The sequence below is a fragment of the Anolis sagrei genome, chromosome 6 (assembly GCF_037176765.1).
Source record: "Anolis sagrei isolate rAnoSag1 chromosome 6, rAnoSag1.mat, whole genome shotgun sequence".
NCBI lineage: Eukaryota > Metazoa > Chordata > Lepidosauria > Squamata > Dactyloidae > Anolis > Anolis sagrei.
Genome location: NC_090026.1, coordinates 28,704,329 through 28,726,607, shown reverse-complemented (window position 1 = coordinate 28,726,607; position 22,279 = coordinate 28,704,329).

Genomic DNA, 22,279 nt, shown 5'->3' with positions numbered 1-22,279 from the left:
CTGTGGGCTTTTTTTTGCTGCCACATGACATTGTTGGCTCATGTTTTACTTGGTTGTCCACAAGGACTCCAAGATCTTTTTCACACATACTGCTGTCAAGCCAGCGCCACACGCACACACTCCTTCTGTATCTTTGCATTTCATTTCCTCTGCCTAAGGGGACTATCTTGCATTTGTTGCTGTTGAACTTCATTTTGTTGGTTTTGGCCAATCACCTCTCTAATCTGTTAAGATGGTTTTGAATTCTGTTTCTGTCTTCTGGAGTATTGGCTATCCCTCCCAATTTGGTATCATCTGCAAACTTGATGATCTTGCCTTATAACCCAATGGTTCTCAACCTGGGGTCCCCAGATGTTTTTGGCCTTCAACTCCCAGAAATCCTAACAGCTGGTAAACTGGCTGGGATTTCTGGGAGTCGTAGGCCAAAAACATCTGGGGACCCCATGTTGAGAACCACTGTTCTAACACTTCATTTAAGTCAATCATAAAGATGTTGAACAGGACCGGGCCCAGGACGGAACCCTTCTTCGGGCACTCCACTTGTCACTTCTTTCCAGGATGAAGAGGAATCATTGGTGAGAATCACTCTCTGGGTTCGTTCAATTAACCAATTACAGATCCACCTAAGCGTAGGAAAGTGAAAACCGCTAGGCCATTAAATGCTAAGCAACCTGGCCATTTGCTACATTCACAGTTACCTCAAACAGAGAGGAGTTCTTTCTCCCACCTTGGACATTATTCCACAGATATATAAACCTCACTTGCCTAGTTTCCAACAAACCTCACAACATCGGCCGATGAGATAGGATTGTTGTTGTGTGCTTTCAAGTCATTTCAGACTTAGGTTGACCCTGAGCGAGGGCTGCGTAAATGACCTTGGAGGGGCGTATCCGGCCCTTGGGCCTTAGTTTGAGGACACCTGGTTTAGTGGCTTGAGTGTTGGACTACAACTCTGAAAATAAGGGTTCTCCCCGAAACATACAAAAAAGACACAGCATAAAAAATGGGGACTCCATTTCTCTTTTTAAAAAAATAATGTTTATTTACATACGTAAACAGAACATGAAACAAACACATAAGCTGACCAAGGCCTGTACAAGTATTTTCTTTTTCCCTCACAGAAGCCAAGCCTGGCTCAGAGAAGCAGGATGAGGGCAACAACGATGGCAAGGCATGGGAGCAACTGGGCCTCACTTCCTCTGGCGCAGAAGGAGACCCTCAGGGATGTTCTCCTGAGGAGGAAGAGGAGGAGGATGACGATGATACCTCTGGCATAGGAGCTCCCCAGGAGGTTCTCCTGAAGAGGAAGAGGAAGAGGATGACGACAACGATCCCTCTGGCATAGGAGCTCCTCATGATGTTCTCCTCAATAGGAAAAAGAGGAGTAGTGTGACGATGATACCTCTGGCATAGGAGCTCCTCAGGATGTTCTCCTCAGGAGGAAGAGGAGGAAGATGACGACAACGATTCCTCTGGCACAGGAGCTCCTCATTATGTTCTCCTCAATAGGAAAAAGAGGAGTAGTGTGACGATGATACCTCTGGCATAGGAGCTCCTCAGGATGTTCTCCTGAGGAGGAAGAGGAGGAGGATGACAACAACGATCCCTCTGGCACAGGAGCTCCTCATGATGTTCTCCTCAATAGGAAAAAGAGGAGTAGTGTGACGATGATACCTCTGGCATAGGAGCTCCTCAGGATGTTCTCCTCAGGAGGAAGAGGAGGAAGATGACGACAACGATTCCTCTGGCACAGGAGCTCCTCATTATGTTCTTCTCAGGGGGAGGAGGAAGAGGAGGAGGAGGAGGAGGAGGAGCGCGACGATGATACCTCTGGCACAGGAGCTCCTTATTATGTTCTTCTCAGGAGGAGGAAGAGGAGGAAGATGACGACAACGATTCCTGTAGTGCGGTAGCTCCTCGTGATGTTCTCCTCAGGAGGAAGGAGAGGAGGAGGGCAACGATGATACCTCTGGCATAGGAACCCCTCAAGGGGGGGGAGGGGAGGGGGGGAGGAGGGGGAGGGGGAGGAGGAAGGCGATGATACCCATCTAGTTCACCTGCAAAGAAAAGACATTTATATATATATTGTATAGCTGCTAATGTCAAAAGAGCACAGAGGAGTGACAGTTGCCTCCCTTTTCTGTGTTCATGTCCCCTCTAGTGAACTCTATTCTCTTCTCACTCCTCCCCATGAGAAGGCTTTCCCCCTGCCCATCCTCACCAACTCACCACCCTCTACATTCTGATTTTAATTATCAAAAATATTTTAATTATCAAAATATGTACATCACAATATATATCTATATACTGTATATGTGGTCCCTAGAATCCTAATAATTCCTCAATATTCCCCGCCCCCTCACCTTGACACTTGCATAGAGCACAGCCCTGCCCCCTCCAAGGGAGCCCCCCCTCGCGCCCATTCTCTTGTCCCTTGCTTAAAAGGAAGCCCCGCCCCTTTAGATGAGGTGAGGTGAGGCTCCTCCCCTATCCCCTGACACTAGCTTAGAGCCAAGCCCCGCCCCCGCAAGCAAGGTCCCTCCCATTCCAAGTGGAAAAGCAAACCCCACCAGCAAGGGTGGGGGGCAACGGAAGGGGAGGGGAGGAGCAGGGGGTGCTGTGCATGTGTACTTACCTAAAAGGCCTGGTGGGAGTTGACGGCGGGGTCAGGGGCGGCGTTGGAATACGGGCAGGCCGGCCGATGTATGGTAGGAGGGGGCGGGTCTCCGGGCCCCAGGCGTTGGCTTTCGGCCGGGGAGGGGGGGAGGAGGGGGCGGGGAGGAGGATGACGGGAAGCACCTCCTCCTCCGCCTCCCTCCCCGCCAGGAGGGCCCGGAGAGGCCCCTGGGGGCACGGCCGCCGCCTCTCTTCCCTGGCCCCGCTTCCATTACCCCTTTCCAAGGGGTGGCCCAGGCAGGGCAGGGCCCCCTCTGCCTCCCTCCTCCTGGGGAGCAGGACGGGTTGGAGGGGCCCCTGCTTCACAAGGCAGGGGCCCCCATGTCTTGCGGGGCCCCTTGGAAGGGCCCCCCCAAGGCCAACAAATTCCTTTGGCCTGAGGAGGCGGAGCTTTTGGGGGGCCTGGGCCCCCTCCCTTTGTGCCCGGAGGAGGGCCCGCCTCTCCTCCACATGCCCCTGCCTACGTGGGCTGGGGGCCCACAGGGGGCGCCTGGCATTACCAGCTTCTGCCATCTCTATTCCCAAAGGCCTAGAGTGAGGCTCACTGGGGGGCAGAGGGGTTAAGGGCACTGGCTGTGATGCAGGCGGGGGGGGGGCATTGTGACATGCCCCCCCCCTCTGAGCCTGAGGGTGTGCCCTCTAAGCCACACTCATAACAACAACAACAACAACAACTTTGTGGCCGGCTTACAAGTGGAACAAAGCCCAATAACAGCAAAGTTAACGAAGTAAAAACACACTGAAAAACATAATGAACACATGGCAATCTAATTAAACCATTCAAACGGTAGAGTATAAAAACACCATTAAAATAAACCAAAGCCAACCTCAATAACCAGAACCAAGAATTTGGTGGCCGATCAAATTTAGAGAGGTCTGGGCATGGGCTTGTGCAAAACGCAGGTTACAGGGCCAGGGATGGGGGTAAAGGGCAGAGTTCAAGCTGACAGTCAATGAGGACTGGGCAATCCTAGATAGGAGCCTAACCATTATCAAGTGCACATTGGAACCTCCATGTTTTGAGGTCCCCATGGAAGAGTAACAGACAGACAGAGTGGGTGCTAGCCTAATCTCCCTGGGGAGAGAGTTCTAGAAAATGGAGCCACCTCCGAGAAGGCCCTTTCTCTCTCTCTCATCCCCACCAATTGTGCTTGTGACGGTGGTGGGATCGAGAGAAGGGCCCCCCCGGCAGATCTCAGGGTCCATGCACAGGGGAAAATGCGGTCACGAAGATAGGCAGGACCTGAACCTTTTAGGGCTTTGTAGGTGATAACCTGCACTTTGAATTGGGACTGGAAACTTATCGGCAGGCAGTGGAACTGTTTTAATAGGGGTGTCGCCGACTCCCTATCATTTGCTCCAGCTAGCAACCAGTTAGCACGCAGTCACTATGAAGTGCTAGTCCATGGAGAGCTTTGCCATGGCCTTCCTGAGGCTGAGAGAGTATGGCTCGTCCTCTAATCACATTGAGAAATTTCCCCTTGGTAGGACACCCCAGCCTCTTTTCAAGCATGTTTCCAGCAGAGGTCTGCCATGGCCTTTCTCTGAGGGCGAGAGAGTGAGATTTGCCCAAGCCCCCTCTCTTATAGTTTATCGTTTATCGTTGATGCATAGTACGGAATAAACTGTCTTTGGTTGCCCTTGAGGTTGCCTGTGGCCTGGTGTGTCCGTCTCTCTGGGAGGGTCTGCCAGGAATTGCCCCCGGCTGCATCCTGCCAATTTCTGTTTCCTCCTGAAATGTATTTTCCTTAATAGATGGAAGAGACTTTTGTGCATTCCTCTCGATTTGGAAGCGAATCTGGAGAGACACAGTTAGGTACAGGTTTATTGTGCAGATCCTGCTTTGCAAAATATGTATAGAGCGGGGGTCCCTAAACTAAGGCCTGTAGGCCTTAGTTTACCCTCCAAGATCATTTATCCGGCCCCGACCTAAACTTTAGACTTGGGGTTGCACTAAGTCTGAAACGACTTGCAGAGAAACAACCACAACAATCCGAATTCACATGACTATCTCATCAGCCAAAAACAGGCCCACCATTCTCATTGAAATACTGGTAAGTTTATGTTGGTCCAAATTGTTCTTCATTTTAGGCATTGTATCATTAGTTCATGGTTCTGTGCTTTGTGCATAGGAGTTTGTTCATTTTTTTTCACATTATTTTTCACACACACATGCACGGCCTGAGACTTCTGCTTTAAAAACTGCTTCTGCTTCAGGCTGTATGTGTTCTATAGAATCGTTGCCATTTGAGATCACTTTAACTGTTGTGGCTCATGGGAGGTGTACCTTTATCAAATCTTTCGCCTTTACTGCCAAATTGTGCCTGTACCTCATTGAGCTACAAATCCCCTGATTCCACAGGATTGGGGCATAGCAGCTAAGTGCTGTCAAACTGCCATAATTCTAGAATGTAGATGGACCCTCCGCCTTCTTCAAGAACACTCACAATTTATATGGTGCCTTCTTTTTCCTCCCCCGTCCCACGTCTGAACATCCTGGATGTGGCTGTCTACCATCTCAATGCCCAGTTCTACCACATGGACATTACAGTTTCCCAGTTCTCCCAAGGCCTGGCTGAACTGAAGGGTGGCCTGGCCGAGACCTGCGCGTCCCTTGCCTCCTTGAATGAAGTCTCCATACACAACCAGAAGGAGCTTGGACGCATTGATTGTGAGGAAAAGAGGATGGGGTTGGCCTAGATCAGTGGTTCTCAACCTGGGGCCCCCAGATGTTTTTGACCTACAATTCCCAGAAATCCCAGCCAGTTTACCAGTTGTTAGGATTTCAGGGAGTTGAAGACCAAAACCATCTGGGGACCCCAGGTTGAGAACCACTGGTCTAGATCCATGATGGCGAACCTATGACACACATGTCAGCACTGACACGCTTAGCCATTTTCGATGACACGCAGATGGATACAGAGAAGTATGCTGCCGCATGCCGAGAAGGACATTTCATCCCCAGCTCCTGCACAACCAGGTGCAGTGGCTAAGGATTAAAGATTTGCGGTAGTGTAGTGTAGACACTCTGTGCTGGAGGTCTGTAGGCCAAAACCAACAAAACATCGGCGGAGGGCGTCTTGTTCTGGGATGTTCTGGTTAGGCCGTTAGGGGAGCTTTGACCTCACTACCGGACGGCAAAGCAGGGAGCAGCGTAATGCTGTGGGGGACGCATCTCTGGGGGCCCTGTGATCTCCATTGCCAGCAACCACCTAACCACAGCAACCATCGTCCAATCTACTGTTCTGGAGTGTTGTGGATTTCTAATTGACCATCATTACTGAGATAAGTGAGGGGGAGACTAGGAGAGGCAAGGTCCTGTGCTATGGGTGCCATTTCCTACCATTAGAAATAGCAGCAGATGAAGTTAGTAGCACTTGCTTGGGCTTGAAGTGTACAAAATACCAACCTTCAATTGAAGATTTAGCTCATGAAATTCAGCAACAAAAAATCAGTCATGGGCAGGTTACTTAAAGAATTTCCCCTCACTTATCTCAGTTCACGGCACCCCACACAAGTTAAATAATATTAAGACCAACAAAAGAAACCTACTGATGGATGGACAAAGAAGTCACTTATCAGGTAAGTTTAATAATTAATTTTTGGTTTATTAAATACTGTTGCATATTACAATTATACATTTTTTGTTATTTAAACTATAAATATTGCAAAATTATGTTTTTTTTCCCTTTTCTTGAAACAACACCCCACATTTCCAAATGAAGCAGGGAGTGTTTGAGAACCGGGACATCCGTAGGGATATCAAGGTGCTTGTTTATAAAGCTATTGTCCTCCCAATCCTGCTATATGCCTGCGAGACGTGGACAGTCTACAGGCGTGACATGCAACACCTGGAACGATTCCATCAGCGCTGCCTCCGAAAAATCCTGCATATCTCCTGGGAAGACAAGTGGAGAAATGTCAGCGTGGTGGAAGAAGCAAAGACCACCAGCATTGAAGCGATGGCCCTCCACCATCAACTCCGCTGGACTGGCCACGCTGTCCGGATGCCCGACCACCATCTCCCAAAGCAGTTGCTCTACTCCGAACTCAAGAACGGAAAATGGAATGCTGGAGGACAGGAAAAGAGATTTAAAGATGGGCTCAAAGCCAGCCTTTAAACTCTGGTATAGACACTGAGCACTGGGAAGCCCTGGCCCTTGAGCGCTCCAGTTGGAGGTCAGCTGTGACCAGCAGTGCTGCAGAATTTGAAGAGGCATGAATGGAGGGCGAAAGAGAGAAACGTGCCAAGAGGAAACCGCGTCAAGCCAACCCGACCGAAACCGCCTTCCACCTGGAAACCGATGCCCTCACTGCAGAAGAAGATGCAGATCAAGAATAGGGCTCCACAGTCACCTACGGACCCACTGCCAGGATACTCTACTTGGATGACCATCATCCTCAAAATATGAGGGATCGCCTAAGTAAGTAAGTACAGTTGTATATTACAATTATACATTTTTGTTATTTAAATTATAAATATTGCGAAATTATGGTTTTTTTCTTTTCTTGAAGCAATACCTCACCCGAGCGCAGGGGAATAAATTAAAACAAATAACCTAAATAACCTTTCCCACTTTATACTGATCAACATCGAGACTCCCTCTCTTCACCCCTCTTTCCCTCTAGAAACCTATATCAAAGGCACCACATGATCTACCTACCTATTATTATTATTATTATTATTATTATTATTATTATTATTATTATTTGAAACACAACAAGATGAATCCACAGCAGACACTCTGCTGGCTGTTGTATTGGATCACACATCGGACACTTCCCAAGTGTGTAGGACTGTGTGATGGATCGGCGAATAATGCATGCAGGTCCCAGGGTGGCCTTTTATAGCTGACAGATGGTAATTTTTTCAGCACCAATTGTGTTTAAGTGCAGGCCAAGGTCTTTAGGCACTGCACCCAGTGTGCTGATCTCTGGTTTGTGCCAGAGTATTCCAGTTCAATCTTTAAATCCTCATATTGTGTCATCTTTTCCGGTTGTTTCTCTTCAATCCTTCTGTCACCTGGGATTGCAACATCGACAATCCATACTTTGTTTTTTAACACAATCCTGAGGTCAGGAGTATTATGCTCCAAAGCTCTGTCTGTCTGAATCCGGAAGTCCCAGAGTAGCTTGAGGTGTTCATTCTCTGTAACTTTTCCCAGCTTGTGATCCCACCAGTTCTTTGTCGCAGGCAGATGGTATTTGTAGCACACGTTCCAATGAATCATCTGAGCAACGGTGTTATGCCTCTGCTTGTAGTCTGTCTGCGCGATGTTCTTGCAGCAGCTGAGGATGTGATCTATTGTTTCATCTGCTTCCTTGCAGAGTCTACATTTGGGATCTGTCATTGACTTTTCAATTCTGGCTTTGATGGCGTTGGTTCGAATGGCTTGTTCTTGGGCGACCGGAATCTTTTCAAAGTTCAATTTGTGAGCCACAGCCATGTTTTTTCCTTGTCAATTTGGCTCTCGGTTTTCCCCAGGAACTGTCCATGGAGAGCCTTCTTTTACCAGTTTTCTCTTCTGCTCCGGATTGTGTTTTTACGGTATTCGCTCTTTGTCTTTTGCCCTTTAAGCAGTTTACTACTATTGACTTCCCTCAATGTTGGTTCTTGACTGCCTTTCACATAATCTGCAGGTGCATGTTTCTCTTCTTCTACCGTTTGTGTTACTTGCAGAAGCCCTCTGCCTCCTGATTTTCTGGGCAGGTAAAGTCTGTCGACATCACTACACAGGTGTAATGAGTAGTGGATTGTCATCAGTTTTCTTGTTTTTCTGTCCAGATCATCCAGCTCTGCTTGCGTCCAGTTCACAATTCCAGCAGTGTATCTAATGATGGGGATGGCCCAGGTGTTGATAGCCTTGATCGTATTTCCGCCATTTAATTTGCTCTTCAAAACCTTTCTGACTCTTTGGATATATTCTTTGCTGACCACATTTTTCACTTGCCCATGCTTGATATTGTCCAGCTGTAGTATGCCCAGATATATATAGGTTTCAGGCTGATTGCATTTTATGGTTTGTCTGTTTGGCATCTCTATGCCCTCGCACATTTGTGGTAATGGTGATGATGATGATGATGATGATGATGATGATGATGATTGAACTATATGAAATAGAAGGCAAATGTACATGAACTCATGAACTGCAGTAACCTCTTGGACAATCTCTTGAGCACTTCCAGATACCCCTTCCACGCCTTGTGTGAGAACCAGAGACGGGACATTATCTGGGCAACAAAGAACCTAACTGGAACATGCAGGAGGACATGAGCCTGCCACCCAAATTTCCCTTCTGGGGATCTTAGCTATCCATGGGACTAAAGTCTAAGAGTCACTCACGGGCAGGTTACTTAAAGAATTTCCCCTCATTTATCTTAGTTAACGGCACCCCACACAAGTTAAATAATATTAAGACTAACAAAAGAAACCGACTGATGGATGGACAAAGTTCTACCAACAATAGACATCTCTGGGACTCTTTCCTTGCCTTTCCAGCATGTGAAGATTTCTGGAAATTGAACTCTCATTATCTTCTCTGCTGGCATCTGCATAATCCCATCAAATCCTCATTTGGACTTTTCTTTGTCTCCAGCATTCTATTGCTACACATCCAGGTGAAGGCCCCTCCATCCCACCCCCCCACTGTCCGAACCATCTCCACAAGCCCATTGGAAGCCCCAGGATCTCCCTGCCCAGCTGGAAGGGGATCCCCAGCTGCATCATTGCCACCTCCACCAATCAGGGCACGCATCAGCTAAGACCCACTGCCTGGCCAATCAGAGGCCTGGGAAATGCCGGGCGGTTTCTTGGCGCTGGCCAATCAGCGAGAAGGGAAGGAGTTTCAAAACATAGCAATGTTAATGCACGAGAACTCTTCTGTATAGAAACGCCTGCTTATGTTTATGCTTTTCCGCTTGTATGTTCTGAGCACCCATTGCTGTACAAATGCCCCTTCCCTGTTCTAGGGAATGCTCCCAAAATCGCAGAGCATCCAAAAATACAAACATGATACTTTATTGAGCAGTCAGCTCACAGCAAGCAAAAGATGAAGTGTTGTGGCTGCAAAAACAATTCTTGATTTTAGGAGGCAAAGATGCAGAGTCCAATCTTTAAAGTTTCAAAAAAGAATATTTGTAAAAATATAAACAACATTTCTTGACAGAAAAGAATTGGGTCTAAGCTCCTCTCAAATTCCATGACTTCCCCTCACATATTTATACATGGCTATCGTATCTCCTCTCAGCCTTCTCTTCTGCAGGCTAAACATGCCCAGCTTTTAAAGCCACTCCTCACAGGGCTTGTTCTCCAGACCCTTGATCGTTGTAGTCACCCTCCTCTGGACACATTCCAGCTTGTCAACATCTCCCTTTAACTGTGGTGCCCAGAATTAGACACAGTGTGATTCCAGATGTGGTCTGACCAAGGCAGAATAGAAGGGTAGCATGACTTCCCTGGATCTAGACTCTAGACTCCTATTTATGTTGGCCAAAATTCCTGTTGGCTTTTTTTTGCTGCCACATGACATTGTTGGCTCATGTTTTACTTGTTGTCCACAAGGACTCCAAGATCTTTTTCACACGTACTGCTGTCAAGCCAGCGCCACACGCACACACTCCTTCTGTATCTTTGCATTTCATTTCCTCTGCCTAAGGGGACTATCTTGCATTTGTTGCTGTTGAACTTCATTTTGTTGGTTTTGGCCAATTATCTCTGTAATCTGTTAAGATCGTTTTGAATTCTGCTCCTGTCTTCTGGAGTATTGGCTATCACTCCCAATTTGGTATCATCTGCAAACTTGATGATCTTGCATTCTAACCCAATGGTTCTCCACCTGGGGTCCCCAGATGTTTTTGGCCTTCAACTCCCAGAAATCCTAACAGCTGGTAAACTGGCTGGGATTTCTGGGAGTTGTAGGCCAAAAACATCTGGGGACCCCATGTTGAGAACCACTGTTCTAACACTTCATTTAAGTCATTCATAAAGGTGTTGAACAGGACCGGGCCCAGGACGGAACCCTTCTTCGGGCACTCCACTTGTCACTTCTTTCCAGGATGAAGAGGAATCATTGGTGAGAATCACTCTCTGGGTTGGTTCAATTAACCAATTACAGATCCACCTAAGCGTAGGAAAGTGAAAACCGCTAGGCCATTAAATGCTAATCAAGCTGGCCGTTTGCTACATTCACAGTTACCTCAAACAGACAGGAGTTCTTTCTCCCACCTTGGACATTATTCCACAGATATATAAACCTCACTTGCCTAGTTTCCAACAAACCTCACAACATCGGCTGATGAGATAGGATTGTTGTTGTGTGCTTTCAAGTCATTTCAGACTTAGGTTGACCCTGAGCGAGGGCCGCGTAAATGAGCTTGGAGGGCCTTTGAGGACACCTGGTTTAGTGGCTTGAGTGTTGGACTACAAAAAACATACAAAAAAGACACAGCATAAAAAATGAGGACTCCATTTCTCTTTTTTAAAAAATAATTTTTATTTACATACATAAACAGAACATGAAACAAACACATAAGCTGACCAAGGCCTGTACAAGTATTTTCTTTTTCCCTCACAGAAGTCAAGCCTGGCTCAGGAGAAGCAGGAGGAGGGCAACAACGATGGCAAGGCGCTGGGAGCAGCTGGGCCTCACTCCCTCCAGCGCAGAAGGAGACCCTCAGGGATGTTCTCCTGAGGAGGAAGAGGAGGAGGATGACGATGATCCCTCTGGCATAGGAGCTCCCCAGGAGGTTCTCCTGAGGAGGAAGAGGAGGAGGATGACGACAACGATCCCTCTGGCATAGGAGCTCCTCAGGATGTTCTCCTGAGGAGGAAGAGGAGGAGGATGACGACAACGATCCCTCTGACATAGGAGCTCCTCAGGATGTTCTCCTCAGGAGGAAGAGGAGGAAGATGACGACAACGATTCCTCTGGCACAGGAGCTCCTCATGATGTTCTTCTCAGGAGGAGGAGGAGGAGCGCGACGATGATACCTCTGGCATAGGAGCTGCTTATTATGTTCTTCTCAGGAGGAGGAAGAAGAGGAAGATGATGACAACGATTCCTGTAGCGCAGGAGCTCCTCGTGATGTTCTCCTCAGGAGGAAGGGGAGGAGGAGGGCAACGATGATACCTCTGGCATAGGAACCCCTCAAGGGGGGGGAGGGGAGGGGAGGGGGAGGGGGAGGGGGGAGGAGGGGGAGGGGGAGGTCGATGAAAACCGTCTGGTTCACCTGCAAAGAAAAGACATTTTTATATATTTTGTATAGCTGCTAATGTCAAAAGAGCACAGAGGAGTGACAGTTGCCTCCCTTTTCTGTGTTCATGTCCCCTCTAGTGAACTCTATTCTCTCCTCACTCCTCCCCATGAGAAGGCTTTCCCCCTGCCCATCCTCACCAACTGACCACCCTCTACATTCTGATTTTAATTATCAAAAATATTTTAATTATCAAAATATGTACATCATAATATATATTATCTATATACTGTATATGTGGTCCCTAGAATCCTAATAATTCCTCAATATTCCCCGCCCTCTCCAAGGGAGCCCCCCCCTTGCGCCCATTCTCTTGTCCCTTGCTTAAAAGGAAGCCCCGCCCCTTTAGGTGAGGTGAGGCTCCTCCCCTTTCCCCATGACACTTGCTTAGAGCCAAGCCCCGCCCCCGCAAGCAAGGTCCCTCCCATTCCATGTGGAAAAGCAAACCCCACCAGCAGGGGGAGGGGCAAAGGAAGGGGAGGGGAGGATCAGGGGGTGCTGTGCATCTGTACTTACCTGAAACGCCTGCAGGGAGTTGAGGGCGGGGTCAAGGGCGGTGATGGAATACGGGCAGGCCGGCGGATGTATGGCAGGAGGGGGCGGGTCTCCGGGCCCCAGGTGTTGGCTTTCGGCCGGGGAGGGGGGGAGGAGGGGGCGGGGAGGAGGATGACGGGAAGCACCTCCTCCTCCGCCTCCCTCCCCGCCAGGAGGGCCCGGAGAGGCCCCTGGGGGCACGGCCGCCGCCTCTCTGCCCTGGCCCCGCTTCCATTGCCCCCTTCCGAGGGGTGACCCAGGCAGGGCAGGGCCCCCTCTGCCTCCCTCCTCCTGGGGAGCAGGACGGGTTGGAGGGGCCCCTGCTTCTTGAGGCAGGGGGCCCCATGCCTTCCTATGCCCCCTGGAAGGGGCTCCAAAAGGGGAACAAACTCCTTGCTCCTGAGGAGGCGGAGCTTTTGGGGGGCCTGGGCCCCCTCCTTTTGGGCTCGCCTCTCCTCCACATGCCCCTGTCGACGTGGGCTGGGGGCCCACAGGGGGCGCCTGGCATTACAAGCCTCTGCCATCCTCCTCACTCTCTATTCCCAAAGGCCTAGAGTGAGGCTCACTGGGGGGCAGAGGGGTTAAGGGCACTGGCTGTGATGCAGGCGGGGGGGGGGGGGGGGCATTGTGACATGTCCCCCCCCTCTGAGCCTGAGGGTGTGCCCTCTAAGCCACACTCATAACAACAACAACAACAACAACAACTTTGTTTTTATGACCTGCCACCATCTCCCCAAATGGACTTTTGGGCAGCTTACAAGCAGAACAAAGCCCAATAACAGCAAAGTTAACGAAGTAAAAACACACTGGAAAACATAATGAACACATGACAATCTAATTAAACAATTCAAACGGTAGAGTATAAAAACACCATTAAAATAAACCAAAGCCAACCTCAATGACCAAAACCAGGAATATGGTGGCCGATCAAATTTAGAGAGGGCTGGGCATGGGCTTGTGCAAAACGCAGGTTATAGGGCCAGGGCTGGGGTTAAAGTGCAGAGTTCAAGCTGACGGTCAATGAGGACTGGGCAATCCTAGACAGGAGCCGAACCATTATCAAATACACATTGGAACTTCCATGTTTTGAGGTCCCCATGGAAGGGAAACAGACAGACAGAGTGGGTGCTAGCCTAATCTCCCTGGGGAGAGAGTCCCAGAAAATGAAGCCACCTCTGAGAAGGCCCTTTCTCTCTCTCGTCCCCACCAACTGTGGCTTGTGACACTGGCGGGATCGAGAGAAGGGCCTCCCCAGCAGATCTCAGGGTCCATGCCAGTCCATACGGGAAAATGCGGTCTTGAAGATAGGCAGGACATGAACCTTTTAGGGCTTTGTAGGTGATAACCTGCACTTTGAATTGGGACTGGAAACTTATCGGCAGGGAGTGGAATTGTTTTAATAGGGGTGTTGCCCACTCCCTATCATTTGCTCCAGCTAGCAACCAGTTAGCACACAGTCACTATGAAGTGCTAGTCTGTAGAGAGCTTTGCCATGGGCTTCCTCTGAGAGAGTATGGCTCGTCCTCTAACCACCTCGTCACATTGAGAAATTTCCCCTTGGTAGGACACTCCGGCCTCTTTTCAAGCATGTTTCCAGCAGAGGTCTATCGTGGCCTTTCTCTGACGGTGAGAGAGTGCGATTTGCCCAAGTTCCCTCGTTTATAGTTTATCATTGATGCATGGTATGGAATAAACTATCTTTGGTTGCCTGTGAGGTTGCCTATGAGATCACTTTATCTGTCATGGTTCATGGGAGGTGTACCTTTATCAAGTCTTTCGCCTTTTCTGTCAAAATGTGCTGTTACCTCATCGAGCTACAAATCCCCTGATTCCAGAGCATTAGGCCATAGCTGTTAAGTGCTGCCATAACTCTGGGCTATTTTCCTTGTTTTATGTTCTTCCCCTCCACATATATAGTCTGCATGTATATAGATAAGAATAAAAAGTTTGGTACTCTTTTCACCCTTCATATGAAGAAAGAAAATCCCTAATATGGCCATGTTCCAGAAGTATTCTGTCCTGACATTTCACCCACATCTGTGGCAGGCATCCTCAGAGGTTGTGAGCATTGAATGTCCTTGCAGCTTCAAAGCTTGGCAGGAAGCAACCAGATTAATGCTAATCAAGCTGGCCAATTGCAACATTCACAATTGCCTTAAGCAGATAAGAGTTCTTTCTCCCACCGTGGACATTCCACAGATATATAGGCCTCACTTGCCTGACCTCAAAACTTCAGAGAATGCCTCCCACAGATGTGGGTGAAGCATCAGGAGAGAATGCTTCTGGGACATAGCCATACAGTCCGGAAAACTCACAGCAACCCAGTGAGTCTTGCCATCAAAACCTTCAGCAACACATGAGCTTATTTGCTCCTCCTTCGTGCTTTGTTTCTCCTTCTGTGCCTTATAAATGCCCCCTTTTAGCATCAGCTCATCTGAAAGCTCTTTATGGAGCCACCTCCTTTTGTTCGGACATTTCCCATTATTCCCTCTTACTGGAATTGTTTGCAGCTGTGTCTTCAGTCTCTCACCTTTAACAACTGACATCCATCATGTGTTCTCTTTTCTTTGAATATTTTTGACCATACTATTCCTGAAGCCGATTGGGAGTTGCTTTCTCAAAGTTCAGATTGCACATTTGACTTTATTTAGCATTTAGTTGACGTTTTCCTTTATATAACCGATTCCAGGAGGACATGGCCACTTCCTCACAAACATGTTCTCCCTGTTACTGAAGATCAAAGATAGTCCCCTTATTATTATTTCCCCCCTCTCCTGGAAACTGCAAACAAGTATACATTCTTGATACACTTTGATTTCCAACAGATATCAGGGTAAGTAAAGGTAAAGGTTTCCCCTTGACATTAAGTCTAGTTGAGTCTCGCTTTGGCGGGTGGTGCTCATCTCCAGTTCTAAGCTGAAGAGCCGGCGTTGTCCTTAGATGCCTCCAAGGTCATGTGGACAGCATGAATGCATGGAGCGCCATTATCTTCCCGCTGGAGCGGTACCTATTAATCTACTCACATTTGCATGTTTACGAACTGCTAGGTTGGCAGAAGCTGGGGTTATCAACAGGAGTTCACTCTATCCCGCGGATTTGAACCACTGACCTTCCAGTCAACAAGTTCAGCAAGTCAACAGTTTTACCCACTGTGCCACTGTGGATATCAGGATCATTTCTTATTAATATTCTCTCTTTTTTCTGCATTTTTAAACATTTGGCATTATGTTCCAGAAAAACACCACCCAAGTATTCAGTCTGGCTTGGAGGTCTGTTCTAGATCCCAAGACTGATGTCAGTGTTCTCTTTCCTGCAATCTTTACTCAAATGCTCTTATTTCTTTAATGTTCCATGGATCAACTGAGAGAAGTGCACATCGTTGCTACTCTCCCTTATTTCCTGCTAAGTTGGTAAAGGGTTTCCCCTGACATTACATCCAGTTGTGTCCGACCCTGGGTGTGGTGCTCAACTCCATTTCTAAGCCGAAGAGCCAGCATTGTCCATAGACACCTCCAAGGTCATGTCTGCATGGAGGCATGACTGCATGGAGCACTGTTTACATACATACATACATACATACATACATACATACATACATACATATATACATATACACACACACACCTGATGCATTTGAAAGAGATATAGGAGTCTTAGTGGACCATGCACTGAACATGAGTCAACAGTGTGATGTGGCAGCTAAAAAAGCCAATGCAATTCTAGGCTGGATCAAATGAGCATAATGTCCAGATCAAAGGGAAGTAATGATGCCCTTCTATTTTGCTCTGGTCAGACCTCATCTGGAATACTGTGTTCAGTTGTGGACACTACAATTCAAGTACGCTTAAGGAGCTGAGGGGGAAAAGGAAAGGAAAAGGAATGGGTCTGAGACTGTTAGGAATGGTGGGAGTTGGTCCAAAACACCTGGAGGGCCCGAGTTTGCCTATGCCTGGTGTAGACACATTTGAAACTATGGCCCACGTTTTCTCTGGGTCCTTTATTCCAGCTGTTTCATTGTTGTTTGTGAGCTTATATCTCATCACTTCACTTTCCTTTGTTTCATGGATGGTTTTATTGCCAGTCCATGGTACTCCCTGTCCTTTGAACCATTTTAAATTCACATTAAAGCCATCTGACTCCAAGACTCATAGCACCATAAGTACATTCTTTCCTATCAACTGTTGTGAGATGCAGCTCATATCTTGCCAGAGACACTTTTTCATGCAAGAAATCAATTCTTTCCTGACAATACTGTGTCCAATTCTGGGCACCAGAACTGAAGGGAGATATTTACAAGCTGGAATGTGTCCAGAGGAGGGCGACTAAAATAATCAAGTGTCTGGAGAACAAGCCCTATGAGGAGCGGCTTAACGAGCTGGGCATGTTTAGCCTGAAGAAGAGAAGACTGAGAGGAGATATGATAGCCATGTATAAATATGTGAGAGGAAGTCACGGGGAGGAGGGAGCAAGCTTGTTTTCTGCTGCCCTGGAGACTAGGATGCAGTGGAACAATGGCTTCGAAGTACAAGAAATGAGATTCCATCTGAACATGAGGAAGAACTTCCTGACTGTGAGAGCTGTTCAGCAGTGGAGCTCTCTGCCCCAGAGTGTGGTGGAGGCTCCTTCTTTGGAAGCTTTTAAGCAGAGGCTGGATGGCTATCTGTCGGGGGTGCTTTGAATGCAATTTTCCTGCTTCTTGGCAGGGGGTTGGGCTGGATAGCCCACGAGGTCTCTTCCAACTCTTTTATTCTAACATTGTCTGAGCAGCAAGTTGTTCTCTTATATATTGTTGTCTCTTTCAGGGTCAGGAACAATGAGCGATAATATAACAAGTTATGTCCCATGGTCCTTCCACTGCCTATCCAAAATAGTCACTTTAATGCATTGAAGACTGTCTCCAGCAGTATCACATGTTCTCATATGATCCAAAAGGACAAGGTTATGGTCAATGGGCTTCATGAGTCTTTGCAGTTTCTCCATCATGTCTTTGTTGTTTATTTGTTCTGTCATTTCCAACTCTTTGTGACCTCATGGACCATCCCACGCCAGAACTCCCTGTCAGTTGTGGCTACCCCTAGCTCCTTCAAGGTCAAGCCAGTCACTTCAAGGTACCACCCATCCATCTTGCCCTTCGTAGGCTCCTTTTCCATCTTCCTTCCACTTTCCCCAGCATCATTATCTTCTCCAAGGTTTCCTGTCTTCTCATTATGTGGCCATCATGTCTTACCTTCTTTAAACCCAAAGTGGTAGCCAATGGACAAGCAAACAGTCTACGAGGCATCTGCCGCTTCTCCCTGGTAAATTCTCAAGAAATAAAGAATGGTAGTCAATGGGCACAAATATGATGCTGGTTCTTTGCCATTAGGAGGAAACATGCCAGACCCCCCACATCCGATAGTAAATACTGCACTGGTTTATTGGAACCATTGTTTGAACTTGTCCTTTCTTTGCTATGCCAAACAGATGTTCCAGCTGCAGATCATTAAAGGACATGTTCTAGAGACTGACACATGTATTATGGTGTGAGCCAATGTGGTATAGTGGTTCGAGTGTTGAACTATTAATCTTTGAGTGTTGGACCAGGGTTCAAATCCTCACTCAACCATGGAAACCCATTGAATGACCTTGGGCATGTCACACTCTCGGTTTCAGGTGGAGGCAAAAGCAAGACTCTCTGAACAAACCTTGCCAAGAAAACCCAGTGACTTTCTTTAGGGCGGTCATGTCAGAAACAACTTGAAGGCACACAACAACAAGCTTGTATGGGAAGGAGTCAATTCCCCCAGATGCAAGAAGTGCTGTCCTAAGCTGGCATGTATATAGCCAAACACATGGCTTTTCCATTTCCCACCCAGCTCCAGCACACACAGTTATAAAACACATGGTGCATTTATATATACCAACTTGGGAGACTGCTTCCTACATCTGATGAAGTGGTCTGTAGTCTCGAAAAACTATACTATAATAGATGTGTTAGTTTTTACAATACCAGAAGACACATTGCTGTCCTTGCTACAACACTTCGCCATTTTATAATGGACTAGCCATCCCGTCATGTGTTGCTGTGGCCCGGTTGGTGTATATGTGTTTTGTGTGTGTATATATGTGTGTATGTATATATTTGTGTATATGTGTATATATGTGGTTTTGTGCATGTGTTGCAATTCATTTTTTTGTCTTTTTAAGTCCCTTCCTCAGTGTTTTCCAGTGTTTTTATGAGTGATGGTCACTTGTTGGCCTGATAGGTGTATTGTGTCCGAATTTGGTGTCAATTCGTCCAGTGGTTTTTGAGTTATGTCAATCCCACAAGCAAACACTACATTTTTATTTATATAGATTTCCATGGCTGAGCAGGAATTCGAACTCTGGTCACCACAGTGGTAGTCAAATGCTCAAATTACGCTTATATAACCACATATGAAAAAAATAAATGTTGCCGGTTTGAAAGTGTCATTTCCTGTTTGTGTAGTACTTACTCTGAAAGTAGTTGTTATACTCCAGAAACTTAATTTTTGTGGTTGCCTCAAACTATGTTGAATAAGTTGAGACTCGATGAAAATTATAGCAAAATGTGCTGCAGAATGTCCCACAAAAACAAAGTTTTGCAGTTTAACAAAACTTTCCCATGTTTTTATGATAGAAACAATTAGGAAATTATATTTATAATCCAGGAACAAAAATGATGTTACATAGTTTTCTCACACCACATTGGCTCTCAATTTGAAGACTACCTCCTACCAAATGTTGATGCATCTGAGAGTGCTAAACAAGAATCTAACAGGGCAGAGAGATGCATTCGATACCTGGAAATGTATCCAAGTAAGTGTTAATTGTTTTACAGTAGAGTCTCGCTTATCCGACCTTTGCTTATCCGACCTTCCATTTTATCTGATACTCTTATCCGATGCTCCCCCCTTTCCTCCAGCATTTCCCCTTCAATTAAAGGAGAGTCCCCCAACTCTCTCTCCATTCCCAATAAGTGAAAAAGGCAAGACAAGGAGGAGGAGGAAGGAGGCAAGAGGGAAAAGAGGCAGGACTGAAAGCATCCTTCCTCCTTCCCGCTGTAATTTCCACACTTCTCCTCCACATCCGGGTACTTCCTTCTGGGCCGCTCTAGCCCCAAGGTGTTGCCTTGCCTTAACCCTTTGAGTTCCTATTGCTAGTATTCTAGGTGTCTAGCGCCACGTTGGGCAGGTAATAGTAGGGGACTCCGTAATATCCAACATTTTCGTTTATCCGACATTCTGCCAGCCTGTTTATGTCAGATAAGAGAGACTCTACTGTACTTAGAATTTCAATGAAACAAAATGTTGAATGATAGTATACACAATCCTCAAAATTTGCATCATACCCAATGAACTAAACTCAGCAATTTTCTGGGAGGGGGGGGGGGATCCACACAAAATTTGACAGTCAGTCTCAGACTTGCTCCCAGATGTTCAGAATGTACATCTTCTATACACATAATAAAAGTGAAAATATGTAAGTGTGTAAGTTGCTGGTGTGCCCACTTTCACAGACAATCTCCCACTTCCACAAACAGCTATGATCCCCACGCATGAGGCACCACCATAGGCCCTCCTTCCAATTACTTTGCAGCTTACAGCGAGCGCTGTGAACATGTACAACCCCTGCCAATGTCCTCCACAAACATATTGCCCACTCCCCAAGTGAAGGCTTTCATACATGGCCAATTTGATCCTAGATTTTATGTGTTTCCTCCACCACAAACATCACAGTGGGGTGGAATTTGCATGACCCCACCCACTGCTTCTCCCTTAACTCTTTCCTATGCTTTTCTATGGCACACAACAAACACAGCCGAATTGATCAGCAACTGAACATACTGAAGGGAGTTGGGGGACTGACTCAAGATGATGGAAGTTGTAGTTCACTCTGCAACAAGGCAGCGACAATGGGCTTGGGCTACATTTGGCACACAGAGCCCTCGTGACCAATAAAAAATACTGGAAAGGTTTGGGGGGAATTGACCTTGATTTATAGGAGTTGCAGTTCACCTACATCCAGAGAGCACTGTGAACCCAAAGAAAGATGGATCTGAACCAAACTTGGCACACATATTTGATATGCCCAAATATGAATACTGTTGGGTTTTCGGGGGAATTGCCCTTGACATTTGGATGTTGTAGTTACTGGGATTTAAAGTTCACATGCGATCAGAGAGCACTTTGAATCTCACCAAAGTTGGACCTGGACCTAACTTGGCACACAGAACCCCCATGACCAACAAAATAATTGAGAGCTTTGTGTGTGTGTGTGTGTGTGGGGGGGGGGGGGGTTCATCTTGATTTGGAGGAGCTGTAGTTCACCTACATCCAGAAAGCACTGTGATTCCAAACGACGATTCACACATACCTGATACACCCAAATTTGAATATTGGAAGGGTTAGTGAGAGATTGACCTTGATTTCTGGAGTTATCGTTCACTACAACCCATGAAATTGTGAACCCCACCAACGATGGACCTGAATCACACTTGACACACAGCACCACCATGATCTACTGAAAACACTGGAGGTGCTTGTGGGAGGGGGGGGGGACTGACCTTCATTTCTGGAAGTTGTAGTTCACCTACATCCAGAGACACTGTGACACCACTGATGATAGATCTAGACCAAACTTGTCACACAGAACCCCCATGACCAAAACTGGAGCTGCTGGAGGGATTTGAGGGGACTGACCCACCATGGTGGGAGCTGTAGTTTATCCTGCAGCCAGAGATCACATTGAACCCCACCAATGAGGCACCTAGAGCACACTTGCCCAACATGACAAACTTTAACTACTGATGGAGATATAGGGGGTTAACTTGGCATGATGTGAGCTGTAGTTCACCCACAAACTTATGCATATTGTACAATAAAAAAATGCCAGGTACCCAAACTAGTTTAAGGATAAATATCAAGTTTCATAAAAATCCGTTTGTAAATGTGAATTCAAATGTAATTTAAAAGTTACAGAAAATTGAGGTCTTTCTTTTACAGGTACTCAAAATAGTTGATGAATCTATTCCAAAATCTTTTTGTTTGTCCCACTAGATAACACAGCAATGTTGGTGTCTTTGATTTGAATAGCACAACACAGATATAACTGCTTTTAACAGCTTTTAATTAGATATATATTAGTGATTCTGTACTGGTGCTGCGGATAGGACTCTAGAGTTAAACTTTCAATCGTCCCTGACTAAAATCAGGATCCTCTAAAGTTACTAATTGGCTAACACCAGATAACAATTCTTTTCATAATATGCCAAATACTGACCAGCTTCTTTGAAGTCTGGTCATAAACATGCATTCTGTTGATCTCATGGCAGCTAAAAAGAAGTATTTATTTTCTGGCCAACTAGTGACTTCAGTCCCTCCTGGTTTTAGTCTATCAAGGATGACTGAAGGTTAATTGTGGAGCAGGGATAGGGAATGTATAGCTGTCTGCCAGATGTCCCATATCACTGGCTAAGGTGGCTATGGCTGTTGGAAGCTGCAGTCCACGAGCATCTGGATGGCCACAATGTAAGATCTCTGCACAAAGTAGTGAGATAACAACTTCAAATGGCATGGGGAAGAAACAATAAGAGTCCTTTAGCTGTTCCTTTTGAGAATACCCCATACTCTGTCTTCCCTATGGAACAATGCTCATGGAATATGTACATTTGGCTTTCCTTCCACTAATACCATACCTAGAAACATTTTTAAAAGGATGTTAAATGTGTATACACTCACAATATACACCAGGTGCTTGAAAGAGGTCAACAACAGTTTAATCTTTCTGCACCAATAAACGAAACCATAAACTGAAA